We start from the raw sequence: 19,893 nt of genomic DNA, 5'->3' as shown, positions 1-19,893 counted from the left end.
AGTGGCTAGGACATGTGCATTATGCCCATGCATCTGTGTAATGTATATATATTGTTTTAGTGTATGCATATAAAAAACCAAAACCCAGAGGTTTGAAATCTTATTTTCTTTCTGTACTTATTTTGTGAAAAATGCTGGTCTGTTATATCTGCAATTAGTGTTGTATTTTCTGCTATTAATGTCTAATTTTTTTCAGGCATCTCAATTTTGTGAAGAAATCTTAATAATGAATGACACTTCTGATGAATAAATAAAAAGGTAATTCTTACTCAACAACACCCTTTCTTCAAGTACCTCGCATAAACTGGAAGTTTATTTTTGCACTCACTGGTGAAGCAGGTATTATTACTGTATTTTAAAACCACAAGAGGTGGGACACTGTAGGATACAGGGTAATACCCCCAGATGCAGGTGTCTAAGGGCATGTCTGTGCTGAAAGCCCTCTCAAGGCACACATGTGGAGGCAGTGGCAATAGCAGCTCTCCTGTGGATGGCAAGCCTTGCTGCCACTGGAACAAGAGACATGGGGTGGCAACTTCTTCCATTGCTGGTGTCTCTCAGGACCCTTTGATTCATGAAACATATCCTGGCATTTAATGATCCCTGGCATCCTGATCCCTCATGTGGCATCTAACCAGGGTGGTGCTTATAACTCCCTAACAGACGTTTCCACCAGCTAAGATAGCTAGATGTCTGGCTTTTTTTATAGGCTTGTCTCTATACTGTTGACCCAGTGGACATCCCACTGCTGCAATATTGCAACTGAAAAATGTGTTCAAGCACAGTGTTTGTAAAGAACTGACACAAAATTTGCTTAGGACCGCACCAGATCTCATGCCATAACGGAGAAAATACAGCTCTCCTGAAAGCCAGTGCTAAAACTTCAGAGCTGTGTTTTCTTCACATTTTGTTCCCGATGCTCTTTAGGAAATCAAATTCTTTATTTTCTCTCTGTAACTATGAAGTCCATATGAAATGCTACTTATTCAGCTTCGTGTGAATATCAGTGATTACCTTCCAACATAAGTGCAATTCAAAAAGATTATTACACTCTGATTAGGTCTTGTTATTATTGTTTGTTTCTAGGATCCTGTTTTTCTGTAGATGCTCATCTGCTGCCTACAGAGAATGCTGGATAGAACATGAAACAGAAATGGGCTTTAAGTGACATTTACACCTCCTAATCTGAGCTATTTGCAATTATTTTATAATCTTACAGGAGAAGCATTAACAGCTGATTGAGACTGCAAATGATGCAGGTAACAGCCACAAGGATGACTTATCGAGAGCCCATTTTTGCAGATCTGGCTGTGATTCTTCAAATGGTAAACCACATGTTAAACCTTCTCCATGACTGACTAAATTCTAAACTTCTCATTGGCAGTCCTCCTAAATACTGTAGCAGTGAACATTGTATGCTATCACATCAGCCTAACATCTGTGTCCAAATTCTGGCTTACCTATAAGGTGAGTAAAATTAAGCACCCTGTCAGGTACTAACCATACCGTAGCTTTAGCCTTTCTAAAAAGAAGTCAATGGCCATCTCTAACCCATGTAACATTAGTTTTGCCAGTGTAATCCAAATTTCCTCTTTATAGTCAGTGCTGCCTGCAGTATTTGGTTTAATATCTTGACCTTTTTCACAAAGTTTAATCTGTAGAGGTCATTTATTGTCCCATCTGTGGGGGTGAGAGGCCATACACAGATTCATCTAGGCTGGAGGATCATCTTGACATCTGGGACTGCAGGTTGGCCGTGCTCATGAAAGGCCCAATACAACAGCTGCAGCCCTAACATGCTGCTCTTTATATCTCTTTAGTAGCCATATTTTCTGTACCGTGTTCAACCCACCACCTCAGCACGCAGCTCTGCACAGGGCCTCTGCCTGTCACTGCTCTGCACCACCCCAGTGACCTGACTGCCCCAGGACAGCGCAGCAAGACAATATAGATCAGAGGAAGGTGTCAAAACCAAGTGGAGCTCTGGGAGAGTGCTGAATGTGTTGTCATGTGAAGCAATATCCAAGTGGTTGCTTTTGGAGCAATCATCTGTTCATCCCTGGGCCAGAGAATCGAAAACTGATGCTGACAATGGTCCTCAGCTCAGCAATATCCATGAGACATTGTCCCACTGCCACTGGCTGGAGCTGATGTGAAGGTCACTTGCACAGAGTCACACTAGTTTTTGGCTACTGTCCCTCTTTATCTTTGGAATGACCAAGAACAATTTTAAATTCCAGTATGCTGTCTTAATAGGCTTGTATCATGATCTCCCAATACTGCCTTACTATGAGCATGCTCTTTACTAGGTATATCAGGAGTTCCTTTAATCTTCCCCTATATTAAAATAAGAGGTAATAATATAAAAGTTATTGCAATAGAAAGATAGCAGGCTTTGACTGCTTAGTCCTGTTTTACAATCAACACAGAAAGCTTAGAATGACAGTGGTTATAATGTACCTAATTTCAAAATCACTGACAGAAAAACAAAGCAAAAAACCCCATTAACTTAGAAAAAAGAGAACTACAGCAGAATTAAGAAACTTCTAAAAAGGAATAAACTGGAAATATTATGAATTAAAGACAAACTTGCAAAATATAGAAAAATATATTTTTTATGCATATAAAGAACAAGAAGCTTGCAAGAAGTAAATAAGAGTTTGTAGAGATGTTAGATAATCAGGGTATGTGAAAAAATATAGGGAAAATAAAGATTAAACTACTTTTAGTATCTGTGTTAACTGTGGAGAAACGTGGTATCCTGTCTGAAGCCCTTGAAAAAAGGTTCTGAAATCAAAGCATCTGTTCCAACAAAACAGTTAATGGAACAAAATTGCAAAGTTAAGAATAAAAGATAACTTAGCATTTCTGAAATTAAGAACGTTAGAGTAATTTAGGTACAAAGATGCCAGATTCTTTACTACAGTGTGCAACCTTTTTTAAACTGCTTTGCTACCCAATGAGTGGAATTTACCTATATGTTGCTGTTAAAAAAACAAAATTCCAAGGAGGATCAATGAATCTATTGTTTCTCATTTGAAGTGGGCAATTACAAACAGACTAGAAGAAAAGTATTAGTAGACATGGAACAAATATGATCTGTTTGGGCAGAATTAGTGTTACTTTTGTAAAGAAAAGCCACATCTAAAATTTTGCATACAATTCATGGGAGGAGTCAGCAACCACACACACAAGAACAATCCAGCTGCCAAAGTTGTCTTACAGTGCCAAAAGGCTTTTACAATGCTCCTTGCCCTTTTTAGAATGCTTCTGTAAAACAGACTGTGCCGCCACTGAGTAGCAGGGAAAGTCTTGGAATAGATGGGTAATTGCTGAAAAGTTGGAGACAAAATAAGTTTATACAGTCTGCTTTCTCAGTTGAGGGAGGGTACTAGCAGAGACCTATAAAAGTGTGTAGATATGTGCTCTTAAACATAGTAGGAAATGAAGTGGCAAGATGGGTGGAAAGAGAGATAATAAAGTTTGCTAGTATTGCAAATTTATTCAGGACAAAAAGGATGAGGACCAACTGAGAAGAACATAATCCTTGTTAATAAAAAAAAAAGTGACATGAAATGCAAATGAATGTTAGGGGATGTTTGTGGGGAAAAATAATTTCAGCTCTAGCTATATATATAAACCCTAATTTAACATACACAACCTTTTACTCGGGAATATCTTCAGGTTACAAAGAGTAGATAACTGTAGAGAAGCAGTTCTAAGAAATAGTCATCTCAAAACAGAAAATATTGTTACACCTCTGTAATTTCACAGCATGAGCTTGTCTTGAACACTGTATACACTTTTTGTTCAGTTTTCTCTCCTCTCTCTCCAATCAGAAAGATACAGAGAAGACAACAAGGATGATTAGAAGTATGAAAGAGTTTCTATATGATTGTAAATTAAACATCTTATTACTCTTCAGGCTAGGAAAAAAAAGACATTATTAATGTAACAATAGTTTATAAAATCATCAAGATTATGAAGGAGCTAAAAAGGGTATGATTGCATACTGTCTTTTCTAGAGAGAAAAAGCAGCTATCAGATGAAATATGAATAAGGCAAGTTTGAAACAACAAAAATCCTCTTCATGTAATGAAGTTATTACAGGACACTTGTGGTGTTAGAAGTTGATATAAGCTTGAAAAAGAATTGGAAGAATGAGGTATTCAAAATAGCTACTGAATAATAACAATTACCAAGTTTGGCTACTTGTAAACTGACAATATGTGTGGCCTGGTAGAGTAGACTTAGAATATATAACTTAATAACTTTTTCCACAGCCTGCTGAGGAATACTTGGGGGTGATGGTTGATGCAAAAATTAACATGAGCTGGCAGTGTGTAGTTGCAGCACAGAAAACCAAACCCTGGGCAGTTTCAAAAGCAGCATGGCTGGTAGATAGGGGTGATTCTCCTGCTCTACTCTGCTTTTGTGAGACTCCACCTGAAATACTGCATACAGCTCTGGTGTCCCCAGCATAAGAACATGGAACTATTGGAATAAGTCCAGAGGAGGGCCACAAGGTTGATTAGAGGACTTGGTGTTCTTTCTCTCAGAAGACAGGCTGAGAAAGCTGGGACTGTTCAGGCTGGAGAAGAGAATTTTGGGTGGAGACCTCACAGCAACCTTCCAGCATCTGAAGGTGTCTTACACAGAAGCTGGAGAGGTACTCTTGATCAGGAACTTTAGTGATAGAACAAGGAATGATGGGTGCAAATCACAGAATCACAAAAAAAGCTGAGTTGGAAGATACCCAAAAGGATATTTAAGTCCAAGTCTCAGCCCAGGAGACCAAGAGCCACACCAAGTGCCTGAGAGTATTGCCCGAATACATCTTGAACTCCATCAGGCTTGGTGCTGCGACCATTTCCCTGGGTAAGTGCCCAACCACCCTCTGTGCGGAGAAAATTTTTCCAATATCCAGCCTACATCTCCCCTGACACAATTTCAGGCACCCTTGGGCACCATTCCTTGTCTGCCCCTCCTCTTCCCCTCTTGAGGAAGCTGTAACTGCAATGAGGTCTCCCCTCAGTCTCCTCTTCTCCAGGCTGAACAGACCAAGTGACCTCAGCCACTCCTCACAAGGCTTCCCCTCAAGGCCCTTCACCATCTTCACTGCCCTCATTTGGACACTCTCAAAGCTTTATATCTTTCTTATACTGAGGTGCCCCAAAGTTCACAAAATATTCAATGTGAGGCTGTCCCAGTGCAGAGCAGAGCAGAGGACAATCCCCTCCTTGCCTGGCCAGTGATGCTGTGCCTGATGCACCCCAGGACACAGGTGATCCTCCCGGCTGCCAGGACACGGCTGGCTCACATCCAACTGGCCATCAACCAGGACCCCAAAGTCTACGATGCTGCTTTCCAGTATTTCATTCTCCAGATTGTACCTACCCAGGTACAGAATCCAGCTCTATCCCAGGTACAGAATCCAGCACTTTTCTTTGTTGAAATTCATGAGGCTGATGATTTCCCAGTCCTCTAATTTAGGTTAGATATTAGGAAGAAATTCTTTTCTGTGAGTGGGGTGAGACATTGGAAGAGGCTGCCCAGGGAGGGCAGTGTATGCCCCAGCCCTGGCAATGTTCAAAGCTAGGTTGGATAAAGCCTTGAGTAACCTGGGCTAGTGGAGGTATCCCTGTGCATGGCAGTGGGAGCTGGGAATAGATGATTTTAAGGTCCATTCCAACCTATTAACATTCTATTATTCTACGAAATATAATTGTTTCTGCAGAGGCACCTTTTCCAGGCTAATATTAGAGACAAACTAATGAGGTACTTTAAACTTGGTCTTACCTGATTCAGGGATGAGTGTTCTATTATGTTCTTTCCTTGTTTTACATATTTCATTCAAAGAAGTATTGATTTCCTTGTATTTTCCTACAAACAGGATTAATAAGTGCTCAGTTCTGCTTCATGTTGTATTTGGTATATTTTTATTTCTAGAAAAGTTAACTTAATTTATTAAGATATGCAAATGCACCTCAAGTTTCATGCTACGGATGGAGAACCGGACGTTTTTACTGTAGACAAAAAGAATAGTGACATTTTGGTTTTGAGGTATTCACTGTATATTGTTATTAATAATCAGCCTCTTTTGGTACTAAGATCTGGCTTAAGACCGCGTATGTTTGATGAGTCAGGGATTTCTAAGTGTTTCTTTGTTTTAAGGAGTCCATTAGCCCCATGAATTAGAATTCAATAAGAAAGTGGAACATGATATATGAGCTACACCTATACAGACAAGCTGATCATTCTCTGTTTTGCTTGAGGGTCCAATTTGTCTGGTTAACATCTGTGCATATACATTAAGATCCAACCTCAGCTAAAAGTACTTTTGACAGAGAAGCCCAAGTGGGAATGAGAACTTTATGCAAGGCTCAACATCTCACCTGCCACAAGGACACGGAAGCAGTCTGCAGAAATGCCCTCTGGCTGAGGCCACAGGGCATTTCCCACTGTGGATTAGAAAGAGGACACTGTCCCTGAGACCCCTTCCTTCTGCCAAGAGTGCTTTCTGAGAAGTGACAGAGCAAGGACCTTAAAGCCAACAGACACCACCAGACAGTTTCTCCTTAACAGCTTGATAGCAGCACCCTAACTTCCACAATTGAAACCTGTTTCCTAGCACATTTCATATTTTACATGGCATGCAAATGAATTAATCTTCACAGCATCCCTATGCAGTAGGTAAATGTTGCTCTTAAATAAAAAACCCCAACCAGCCAACTCATCAGAAGACAGGAGACACGCAGTGACAGGAAGGCTTCTGAAATTGCCTTGCATCTGGGCTCAGAATTCAGGAAATCTTTTCACTCCTGCTATTGCATAGAGGTCATCTTGCTCTTTGATGTAGTCTAGAAAATGAAATGAGCTATTAAAGTCTGGATACATTGCCCCATTAAATTAGAAACATTTACAAGCCCAGCACTGCACATAAAACGTAGATAGCACTTCTCATGAAAAAACTATAACTAGACTTTGTTTCTTCATTTTGGGTAGTGTGACCTGTGGTCTCTCTTTTCCATCTGGCTTGTGGTTTACTGCATTATGTAATTTTACATCCACTTAAAGGCCAGCCAAAGTAAAATACTTTGTTGAAAGTGAGATGTAAACAAATGTTTGATCTTGCCCTGCCATTTTTCTTAGGTCTTCTGCAGAGCTGGGTTACAACACGCCAGTATTCATTAAAGGAAATATATTTTAGAATCCATACTGTATTGCTCATAAATATTTCAAGGTACTTGCAAACCTAGGTTAAGAGCTATCTTGTCTTAGGAAACTAAAAAAAACAGCTGTTGTACACTCAGTTCTTTACACTAAAATCATGTTCAGGATTAACTAAGTGGACACATATGAATATTTATTTACAATGTCACCTTTAACCACTGCTTCTGCATGCTAGCTTGAAAGTAATCAACTAAACAAAGAAAAGAAAACAAGGAATTCTCACAAACCTTGTTGTTCTATATCTAAAATCTAAACTCCAAATATAAATTATTGAATACTTTGTTATAAGAACATACGTATTTTAGCCCATATTTTTTCTTTAAACAGATACTGTAGATACAGATGTAGTCTTTTTGCATTTACATAAAGCTGGTGTTATTAAGAATATCCACATGAGAGAAGGTTACAAAGATGATCCTTGTAAGAAGGTGAATCAGATAGCATATATTGTAATATAGAATACTTTTTGCTGTAGCTGAATGACACGTTTAGAAAAGCTGATACTTTGATGAGAAGATCAACTGCACAGTATTCTCCCAGAATCTTCTCTAGAGTCTCAATGCAAACTAACATAAGGATACAACGTATGTGTCAAGAGAAATAAACACACATTAAACCAGACATTCATTTTTTTCAAACTACACTCTGAAATCATATGCAACAAAATCCTGTGAAAAGATAGGAGGGCAAATTTTACAGCAATAGTCACATTTCAGATAAAGAAAAGCTTTTGTATGAAGTTGTACCCACAGTCCCCAGCATAAAATATTAATAGTTCCAGCTATACTGCTTTATAACTGAGGAGGAAGTGTTCCTAGGAGAGAATAATTTGATTTTAAAAATCCTGATGTTCAACAAGTATTTAGTATTTGTAATTAAAAATGTATATCTCTTGGCTAATATGTAGAAACATTGGTGAAATATGTTTGATGATTTTATTCAGGTGTGTGATCAGAGCTTAGCATAAAGAGCCGCATATAAAATTGCAAAGGACTATCGCTAAGCTCATATACTGAGGGAACAAATTATCTTATTTTTAATAACTCGATTGACCTAAAATGCTCTTCCTTGTTTTTTGTGCAAGGAGGACTCTAGTTAAATGCTGTATTCACTTGTTCTCTTTTTTTAAAATAGTCTGGGAGGAACTGAGTGTCATTGTCCTTCCCCTTGCTATATGCTGGAGGTCAGGGATTTTTGTTTCTCATAGAGCACTTTTGCTTTACTCTGCCTCACCTCCTTACAATGTCCAGAAGAGGTGGCAAGCTGCTTTTGACAACGTGAACCTTACTATGTTCAGTGTGAAAAGGGAGCTGGTTGTGGTCAGATGTGGGCAGCAAGCCGTCATTTAGAAAAGAGCTCCCAACTAATGGATAAAGTATTTTTAAGCATGCTGGAATGGTTCCACAGCCAAGCTGTTATAAATGAATAGGCCTTTTGTTGTGAGCCTTGATCTCTTCCCTCCTTCTCCCTTTCTCCCTCCCCCCACCTCTTTGTCAGTATGAGTCAATATCCTTCTAATTGGGTGTCCTTTCTGGACTTTTCCCCCAGATTTTAGGCATTAGGAAAGTTCAAATTCTTAAATACAGAGCCCAGGTGCCCAGAAACTATTTTTTTTTTCTTTAACAGATTTATTGCTTCAAGAGGCATTCATTTCAGAAGGCTCAACAGTATTGTTATGGAGTTTTTTGCTGCACACAGAAAACGTAAAAGGAACTCAGTTGTACTTCACTGAAATGGCATTATCATCCCAAGAATGAACAAGCTGATTTGTTATGTCTTTAACAAGAGCACCGTCAACTTCTAAATCATGTTGTGGGATTGTTCTGAAACCGTGGCCCAGTATGTTTTCAGAGATAACTACCCTGCTATCTTGGTGGAAGCTCTTATTTTGTCATCACATCCTTTCTGATTGCCTGAGGAAAGCGAAAGTGGGTGAAGGCGTCTCTGTCAATAATACCACAGGTGAGAATGGCCAAACTGGAACACTGATAGTCAGGCAAGACTAAAAATCTGGTAATGGTGCCTCCTAATGAAGACCCCCAACATTGTCCTGGTGAAGATTATTTACAGGTGTGTTCACTGATTTTGCAAATTTTTGCCTTGAGAGTCTCAACAAATAATAACTGCTTGGAATTCACTGGATCCTGGCATCCAGGCAAATTTGACCTTCCTAGGAAGCAAATACTGCCATTCTTATTTCATAGGTAATTAAAGGAGATGTGCAAAGATTAAGTGTTTTGCTTATAGATGCAGTGAAAGTTTGTGGTAGATTTTTAGAAGAGTTGAGGTTTCCTGTGTTAAAAAAAAAAATAAATGCAGAAGAAACTATGTTTAAAGAAATGCAGCTGGGACTCAGAATTTTTATAATAAAAGTACTCATGTATTTTACTGGGCAGTTGTAGTCCATCTCCTGTCCTTTCCAGTACGCTTTTTTAAAAACACTATTAAGTATGCTCACCAATTCAGATTTCCTCCCTGTTGTCTGTGTGAATCATTTGTAGATATGAAGTGAGAACATCAGAAAGCTGAAGACAAAACTGTTGGAGTAAATAAGGCCTTCTATTCTTTTTTTCCCCATAATGGTCAGTGAAAAGGACAAACATGTTCTATTTCTTTTCCGACTAACCCTCCAGGAAGTGCCAGCTTGCCAGTGGATCAAAGTTACCTGCTTCCTGCTTAGAGAGACTTTCCAAACCTGCCTGCCCAACTCTTCAGTATCTTCCACTTTCCTTCTTCGTTTCCATCAAATTAAGAGGGTTGAATTTTATATAGCTTTAGACAGATGCCTATGAGTTCAGAGGAAGAGGGAGAATGATGATCAGAAATGTCATCAGATTAGTTTCCCCAGTTCTGGAAATCACCAGATTACAAACTAATGTTCTGGGGTTTAGTTGCTCAGCTGCAGAAGACATTACCTCCTTTTAACCGGAGTAGCAGTAATTCCTTCTTTGTAAAAACCCCCACATCAACCAAACATGGCTGGTTTGTACATAGCAGGCTACTGTGTGGGAATGATTTGAGTTTCTTGGTATTCACTGTCTAAATAAATATGAAGTAATATCCTTGCATTGGCCTTTTACTTACAACTCACAACATTAACTTACAAAAAAAAAAAAATCCTCCAAACTCAATTTCAACTTCCTCTCCAAGCTCTTAAGAGATTTTTCCACCAGAACCTCCCTTCTAACTCTGCAATGTCCTCTTCCTAGGTTCCAATCCTTACTTCATCTATACTTTTGGGGATATAAATTAAACAGGCTTGTTCCCATGAGACTTGAGAATTGCCACTGTGCTGGACTTGTTTCCAGCATGTGCTAACAAGCCAGTCTGGCAGATGATAATTGTTACCCTCTTACAGTGGCAATATGAAAATGAGTCATAAATCCTCACTCAAATCACATATACTCACACCTCAGTCTCAGCCCTAGTTCCTATGCAGGTAACTCCCTCAAGCAATTATTCATCCTTAGCCCTGCTCTTAGGGAAAGGAACATACTTCTTCCAAATTCTATACAAACTTTACCTACGCCTGCCCATCATGGGAGATGAGCTGGGGCTCTCAACTGCTTTCAGACCTTCATTTACCCAGAAAAACCTGTCTTTTTAATGTTGTTTTTTAAATGTGCTTCTCTTACTGGCTGATGGGAAAACAGTCATGTGGCTGGAATATTCCAACACCAAATAGCTCTTGTGATTATCAAATGCCTCAGCTCCATTTCAGCACTTATGCACTCTCAAAAGCCATAAATTGCCCCATGTACTCCTCCACTATGAACATTGTCTCTTAATCAAACTGGATTAAAAAGTTTAAGAGACAATACCCACAATATATGTGAATTTTGGCAGTTGATGAGAATAATGAACCAGATGTACAGGAGATGTAAAAAGGAATGTAAGTTGCAAGTGCATTACTTAGAGCTTACACAGCCTGCAGAGAGCAGAAATACGTGCTGTTAGCAGAGAAAGCTACCAACAGGTTAACAGTCATTTACAATCAACATGAAAATGTTTACATTATGTCTTGCCCCTTGCAAGCTTAGACCTGTTGACAGGGGTAAGTTTCAGAACTGTCTGATATTTGGTACTAACTATATTTTCACTTGGAAAGGTCTTTGTATCCCGACACAGAACTAATAGATTGCTCTAGAAACCCTTCACGTACTGACTTTATAGTATTGTGGAAGATATTGATTAAATGCCTTCATTCCTGTCATTTCTGAATTTTAAATTTATGTATCAATTATTATCTATACATTATTTACCCAGACTTAGAGAAAATAGTCCAAACATTTGTTTATTCTATTCTGTTCAAGTGCTGTAAGCATTCTTTCTGATAGCTGTCTATAAAAGTCTACTGTACACACACCTTACCACTGCTCATTAAGTGCATTGGAAAATAAAGTCTTTAACTGCTCACTTATCCCTAAGTACTAAAATTTCACCACATTGTCTATCACAAAGTGTAACAAAAGGAAACCCCATCTATGGACAGCAGCATGGAGCATGTGTGTGTTTGTGTTTTGAACCATAAAGCTGCAATGAAAATATTTTATGGCAGGATTCTCTCAGCTCCAGCTCAAGAGTATCAGATCTGTGACCTATGATACAGGCTCTGCTAAGCTAAATATAATGCTGACTTGGTTCAGTAGTTTATGAATTCACAATTGGAAATTAAAAATCTAGGTTATGCTAGGGGACTGCAGGTATAGCCTGTGGTTTTCAAAGATGAGTGAGATATCATAAACTGAACAAATATAAATATTCTGATTTTGCACTGAGTATAGCACAGGTGACAATAGTAATTTTCCAGTTTTAACAGAGCTGTGTCTCCTTTAATCGACAGTTGCGTGATCAATATCACAAACTGCACATGGCATGCAGAAAACTGATTCTTTCTCAACAGTAATATTTTATGAGATTGGCTGTGGATTTGTAAACAGACAAAATATTTTAAAATTAAGGACTGAAATCCAAAGACAGAAAGACATAAGTAGAAAGAACCTAGTCATAAATTAATGAAACTAAACATCCTTCACACATTAAAAAATAAATTTTAGTATTGATTAATGCAGTGAGAAGCACAATTCCATTCCATAGATACTGTCGCTTCAACCTGAACTTGCAATTTTCACAAGTTTCAGTATTTGTCTTTGAAACTGTTACCTGTCGTGCTTAATGAAACTAAGCGACATTTGTATTTCTTTTAGTACATTAATATAATTAGAGTTTTAAAAAACCCACTTCAGGGTTAAAATAAATCATAAAACTTCATTAATTATTGCATGATAAGAAGTCCAGCTTGCTGGATTTTTTAGTGAAGTACCATAGGTTTGTGCTACTGTTACTTTGTCTCCTTTAATAAATATTGATTAGGATTAAATACTTTATAACATATCTTTTTCCATTCATGAGTTCTAGGCGTCCACCTTCACAAATGAGGATAAATGTATAATCTCATGGTCTAGTGTAGCATACCCTTTCTGCACGCACGCTGCCAGTGTATTTAACTACGGGTGTCTAGACAGATACTTACACAAACATTACAGAGTATGTACAGAAATCTGTCATGTATTTTCTCCTTTTGTTTTACCAGATTCACAGATTTTGTATTTCCCTTCAAACTGTAGAGGAAACTAGTGTAGCAGTTTTCAAATTGCCGTATCCATGGGTCAAGAATCTGATTTTTTTTGGTCAGCATGAGTCACTCTACTGTTCCCAAGTTCAACCATTTACATTGAGAAAAAGACAAAATATCTTCTGCTTTATTTTAAGAAGCTCTCCTCTGTCAGGATGCCTTGGTGCTATTTATCAGTTCTCATTCAATAAGAAATCTAATACAAGAGGAGAATTTAATATGTGATAAGACATTAGAAGCTTTGGATGCCATAGAAGTGAGTTATTTGTTGGTATTAAATGGGGGAAATACATTATTTGGTATTTGTTGGTATTAAATGGGGTAATTGGTATTAAATGGTAATTTGTTGGTATTAAATGGGGGAAGCCAGCATTTCCTGCTTACCTTCATGTTTTGTATTTTCCAACTAGAGTTTTATATACATATAACAAGAAAATTAAATGGCTGATAAATTCTGTTTCTGAAGATTAATTTCCATATTTTTCCCATTGTAGCAATTTTTTTTTTTATTCTTAGCATATTTGATCCCATATACAATGGCAAACAGAAAGAAATATGTATTGAATATATGCTTTAAGTGAACCTTCACATAAATTTCCAAGTGTATATTTTGGAAAAGTGGAGTGAGCGGGAATCTCTGCTCCCACCACTGCAAGTGACAAAGCAATGAGAGAAAATGGCACCAGCATTTTTGCTACTCACTTGGTTTACTCCATTATATTTATGGTGCAAACTGACTAAAAATATACGTTTTGTTCTAAAAAACAGATGTCAAATCTTTTTGAAGACCAGAGTAGTAGTGCTTGAAAGTTTAACAAGCCAATGGAGAGGACTGGATCAGGTCATCAGGATTGGTTACTACTGTTACACAATCAAATCTGACTTTAAAAAAATAAAATTACTTACATTGCAAAATTGGGCAAAAAAATTAGGGAAGTGGTCAGAGATCCAGGACTGGAACACCAGAGATGTGAAAGCAGCCATACCACAACTGCTTAAATTTTCCTTGTCTGTTGTTCATGGTTATCATAATTTTACTTTGACTATAAAAATTGTATTAGGTCAAAAATGCAAATAATTTATTGAGAAAATATAAAGACCACTTTGGAAAACTTCAGAAAAATATTTCACTTGCTTATGTTGATCAGTGGTTACCAGGGTAATTTAGTCTGCTGGTATTTAAATCTTTAAACATTCTCTGAGAGAGCAGCTAGTGTGTAACAAGTATAAAACAACTGAGTACAAACAATCTTATTTTATTTACAACAATAAAAGAAAAAAAACCCACAGCTCTGACTTCAAAACAACTGATTTTATAAGTTTAAAGGAGTCTGTTTATACATCTTATAAATATAAAACAATATGAAATAATATGACACTCTAACATTATGACTTACCCAGCATTTTCATTAATACTTTAAAATGTTTGAAATAAACCACAGAAAAAGTAAAAGACAAATAAAAGAATTTTACACTGTAATGGGCTCCTACAGTAAACTAAAATGTAATAACTTCATTTAAAGGCAAACCACAAAAATTCCAGTGATTTTATGTCCACATACAAACATACATACATACATTCTTTCTCTCTCAATGATATGAGGCAGATATTACATATATTAGTGAACAGTATCAGTGTGCCACCACTCACCAGGCAGGACTACATCTCCTAGACGGGATCCAAAACTCCCAGCTATATGGGAGTCACTTTAAACCTCATTTGCATTTTGTGTTCTTATCAGTATTTTAGCTGAGATATTATGAGACCTGGTGGAAATATTTGGTTCTTGCATGGTAGGTGGTTTAGAATTGCCATTAATTGGCAGAAAGTATACCAGAATACTTTTTGGAGTTAGTATTTCTGTTGTGATATCAGAAATATAAAGTAGCTTTCAGTATTGCGTAATAAAGTAATACATCTGAAATTATTCTAAAACTAATGGTCACTATGACAACTCTGCAGTCCTTGAAATGGTATAGGTCATTTCCTCTTGTGTCTTTCCAGTTTTTTCAGCAACTCTATAGAATGAGGAAGGGAACTGGGCTAAAGGCAATTGGTCCTTAGCTCTTCTTTTTCTTCCCGGGGCAAAATCCCCATCCCAGCAGCACAGCCACAGAATTAGATTAGACCTGGACCTAAGATTTTTATAATTTTCATTTTTCTAAGTAAGAAACCAAGACAGAAGACTATTTTCCTCCATTCCCTGTTTTAGATAAGTAAAATAGAGTCTGTTTCCATCCTCACCTGCATGGGTTGCCAGAATGGTCACCTCAATGTAGATGGTAATCTGTCAATGTAGACAGACAATAACTTTTTCATACAAATGAAGTTTTGTAATTATGTTATTGTGTAATATTATTCTGTAAATTTTGTAATTTTGTTCTGTCCAATGCAGAGAACTGCATGTTCCTGGCTGGCAAACCCCCCCCCCCCCCATTATTTTAGGCAAATGTACAAATAAACAAAATCACGACAGCTAAAACTACTAGTGGAACTGAGGATAATATTTCTGTTTGTTTATTCATATGAGCTGCATTTTACATGTACTATCTGAATAAGCACTTGATGCTAAGGGTTTGGTCCAGTCATCTACAGGAATACCAAAATGAAACACCAGGAGAATATATATTCAGACACCAGGAGCATATATATTCAGGCAATTAAAGGAAATGTCGGTCATGATACAGAGCAAAAACTCTTCCAAAATATTTTACTTCAAGAAAACTGTAATTCCCAATTGTTGTTGTACTGTCATTTTTTTTTTTTTTGGTTGTTAACATATGGGTGAGAAATAAGTGCAAGATAGCACAGTTGTGAGTGAAAAGCATGAAAAAACAAATTCTGTTCCTATGTATAGCAATGACTCTTTATCAACAATTTGGCTGTGCATTCAGTATTATGGGCTCACAATATGCAAATGCATTTGGCTGTTAATACACATTCCCAGCTTACGTGTTAGTGATTCCAAAGGAACTGTTACAATATATGCTCTGAATATGTATGAGGAATAATACACAATATGTAAGTAAGAGCATTCTATATTACGAAAACATAAAATATAATGCACAGTATTTTTAATACTCATTCACAGTGTAGTCTCCCAGCTCAAAAGGAGCATCTGTACTCTGTATTATGAGTTCATATTAAAGATGTACAGAATTAACTAAATTTTTATAGGTCTCAGGATGTGTTACCATGACCTCACACAGCAATATAACATACATAGTCTTCTGTTCATACTTCATACATAACAGTCTTCTGTTCCACTGCATTATTTATTCTATTTGTAAAACATACTTGGTTTAGTATTTTCAGATTTAAAATATTTGGGAACAGATTGATTAGATACTCTTTTCACATAATATTTTTTGTTTTTTGGAATTCTAGATAAGGTATTTTTTAAAACAGTTGATATTGGTGATTAGTTTGATACTGCTGAGAAAAGGTAATGTAAATTTCATGAATACTCACAATTGTAAGGAATGTGCATGAAATACTAATGTAGAATAATGCCAGATCCAGATACTTCTCAGGGTGCAAAAGCACAAGAAGCCTCGTTAACCTGAAAAGCATCAGAAATATTTAGTTCAAATTTTTTTGTTGTTGTTGTATGCTATAAATACAGCCTCTAGGATTACAAGGACTAAATATTGCAGGCAAATTCATTAAGTGATTATAAATTCACTATGTCTCTTTATAACTCATATTACAATATTCTGTGTTAAGCTAGCTACACTTTTTAATCAATATTACCTTAAAATTTCTACCCGGTTAACTCAAAAGCTGCTGTTGTCCATCACGTGCCTTGTCTGAGATGACCTTTAATGTCACTACAAGTTCCAAATAATCTTCAATGCCTTAAACATCAGTACAGAGTTTGAAAAATTAGTTTTTGCTCAATTTTATTTCTTCTCATGTCCTAAATAAGTTTTTTATTAATGAAGGTGCAATATTAACTGCAAAGAGAAAAGCTGAACAACTGAAGGAATTTATGCAAATACATTACCTGTTGCAATCCAGCACAGCTGTATTTGTATACTGAACACTTCTTGACTTATTTGTAGGAATGTAATGAATTACTAGTTGACATTTTGTTGTGATGAAACGTCATTTTCCAGGCCTCAATATATGATCTGCTATTTTTCATGAGCTCTATTACCTGCCTGAGTGAGCTACTTGCTTGAGCTTGCTAAGGAATAGGTAAAATTACTGTAGGCCAGGCCATGTGATGTGCTTTGCCCTAAGCAGGACAAAGTTTGTTCAGCTGAATTCATCTTCATGCAGCTCCTTGAACTTCATTAGGGAAAAATTAATCTTGGTGAATCTTCTTTGCTTTATTTAATAATTTATCAATTTTAATTAAATCTTTACCACCTGTGTTAGGCAATATTTTACAAAAACTATTTATTATACTCCTATATCTCTTATACTACTATATTTCTTATACTTAGTCTAAACAGAAAAACAAAATGGAGAAAAATACCTTGAGCTGGCAGAAATCATTAAGTTTCACATTCCCTTTCTCCCCATTGTGGAATCCATCCCATGGCAGAAAAACATCAAACCTGGATAAGGATTCTTCATCTCAGAAAAACCTCTTGCTCCCAGGTACAGCATTACTGGAACAAGATGCTCCTCTGAAAGATAATACATATCTTTATTTCAGTTCTGGTTACAGAAGGAGTTAAATCTGCATGTCTCTAGTTTCATTTTGGACAGTCAACTGTTAATCTGTTTCTGCTAGTGCTCTTTGGAGGTGGATTTCCTTGGCCTAAGAGGGGGTGGTTGCCCTGTTCGGACCAGCTGGTGTCTAAGGCACTGTCAATCCCACAGCACTTCATGCTTTATGCAGTACAAATCCTCATCCACGACACAGCTGCAACCAGCTTGGCCCTGGTACCTGACAATTTACATGGCTTTTTACAGGATGCTTTGCAGAAGGGTAATATAAAAGCTAGGTCAAGAACTCCAGGAACCAAAAGTACTCCAAACCTAGCATAATAGTGATCTTCAAATTATCTTTTACTGTCCTTTTATGCATATATTGTGGGTATTTCTGCTTTTAATCTATATTTAAAAATTATTTTAAAAAATTATAAACTTCAATTGTAATTATGTTACTTTACAATAAAATTCAGTTTTAACTCCAAGTTTTTTATTTATCCCTTTTAAGTATAACTATCTTTCTATTTCAGCATTGCTGAAATGGAAAATATTTAGGACAGAGATCCTGCCATGATCCTAATACTGAAAAAAACTGGTGAAGTTTAGAATAATACACATATATTAAAATTACATATTACAAAGTTGAAAATCATGTTCTCAGACATAGCAGAGGAATAACTTGAACTCACAGGTGGAGGTACAAGCAGTAAATCACAAAAAGATTCAATAATATTATTGACCATTATTCAGAACTATTTAAGGGTGTTAAGAGGGAAGTGAAATGTCTTCAGTTTCCTCTGTTACTCCTGACAGAAGGAAATCAGCATCAGTTAAAAAATAGCCTTGGGGAAGGAAAGGGTAGTGTTAGGATGGGGGGAAAACTAGAGTCCTTAGACCTTCATTGACCCTTAAATAATAGCTCTTGACTACATTTTTTATTTGAAGAGTTATTCACAATTTTACTACAACATTTCTCAGATGGGCATCTCTGCTATCCTCAGCTTCCTCCAAAACAAACTATTTAAAATCCAAAACCCCACAAACACTAAAAGTTTACCTTGGAAAATTCAAGGTCGAAATATAGCTCGAATTCTTAATAATGTGAGTAAACAACCTCTGCAGCTGTTAATTTTAGAATGTTGTGGGCTTACTTTAAATAAACAACTTGCATCTTTCTAAAACACTTTATTCTGTTCAGTGACAAGTCTATTTTGACTGCAGGCACTATCTTTTGTATGGCTTGTGTAGGAGCTCAGTCTAGGAACTGGTGATAAACAATTATGTCCTGAAGACATGGGATTATATTGTACCTTTTGTGCACTTTTAATAGAAGTGTGTTTTAAAGAATCTTTTTTAATAGAGAAAGAAACTTGGAGGGCTTTTTCATAGTGATGATGGTGTGTGGGGTTTTTTTTGCCAGGTTTGGTTTTGTGGGGGTCTTTTGGATTTTCTGGTCTTTTTTGGGGTTTTTTTGGGTTTTTTTTTTGTGTTTTTTTTTTTTTTTTTTTTTTTTTTTTTTGTTTCTTTGTTTTTTTTGGTTAGGGTTTTTTTGGTGTTTTTTTCCTTTCATGAAATTTTAGCTTGCCTACAAACTGTATTTATTTTCTATTTACAAGGCTTTTGAATTTCTCTTCACATCAATCCCAAGATTTGCCATCAATTGCCTACAAGACCTGAATTTTATGGTTTAGCAATGGAAGACTATATGGGAATACATATGTGCAACAGACAGTAACTTGGTTGCTATAGTAAGATACAGTATACCTCAAATCTGTAGCCTAATTGAAAATCTGATGGTGTTAGTATCTGAACTGCCCCCTTCCTGAGAATTGTCAATACTACTTTAGAATGATATGTATTTTACAGGAAAGTAATCCAACACATATTTGAGATTTGCTGCCTATTTGTTAGAAGTATGCCGTACAGGAAGTGCGTATGCCAATGAGCTTGGCCTATCTGTGGTATCTCATTAACAGGAACCACATCTGAACCCATCTTTTTACAATCACAGCCTTTGGTATGCAATGTGTTGCCTATTGCACAATATTTTTCATGTACAATTTCAGTGAATTGTGCTTTTTGTATTGAGTTCTCTTACCTTTTCTTAATCTGATTTTGTTTAGGACTGCCTCCAATTGCATCTGTTGTACTGTCTGCTGAAGATCCTGTAAATTCACTTAGTTGCCTTAAACTCTACAACTGAACCTTGTCAGGGTGAGCTTGTCCCACCACCTTTTTAAAGAAGATAAACTGAACGTCATGGGAGTTTACCATGTGGGTTTCACAGATAAGGTTAAAAAAACCCACCGAAATACCAACCCTGGGTGGTATCACCTCTCCATAGGCATTTATTATCCAA

General features: G+C 36.8%; 1 long non-coding RNA gene across 4 annotated transcripts; it reads right to left on the bottom strand.

Annotated features, from left to right (window-relative positions):
• Positions 1-3,747: 3,747 nt before the first annotated feature.
• LOC119707784 lies at positions 3,748-19,777 on the bottom strand. Of its 4 annotated transcripts, XR_005258865.1 has the most exons (5): positions 19,633-19,777; positions 17,353-17,506; positions 16,341-16,431; positions 15,114-15,156; positions 5,891-6,860 (listed from the first exon to the last, which is right to left on the bottom strand). It is a non-coding gene; the product is annotated as an uncharacterized LOC119707784 (long non-coding RNA). The 4 variants fall into 4 exon arrangements; XR_005258866.1 differs by lacking the exons at positions 5,891-6,860; positions 15,114-15,156 and adding an exon at positions 3,748-5,883; XR_005258864.1 differs by lacking the exon at positions 15,114-15,156 and having other exon boundaries at positions 19,633-19,776.
• Between the last annotated feature and the right edge of the window lie 116 nt (positions 19,778-19,893).

This window comes from Motacilla alba, chromosome 1A (assembly GCF_015832195.1).
Source record: "Motacilla alba alba isolate MOTALB_02 chromosome 1A, Motacilla_alba_V1.0_pri, whole genome shotgun sequence".
In the NCBI taxonomy this organism is placed as follows: Eukaryota; Metazoa; Chordata; class Aves; order Passeriformes; family Motacillidae; genus Motacilla; species Motacilla alba.
Note: the sequence above shows the minus strand (reverse complement) of the source record. Positions and strands in the feature narration are given on the sequence as shown.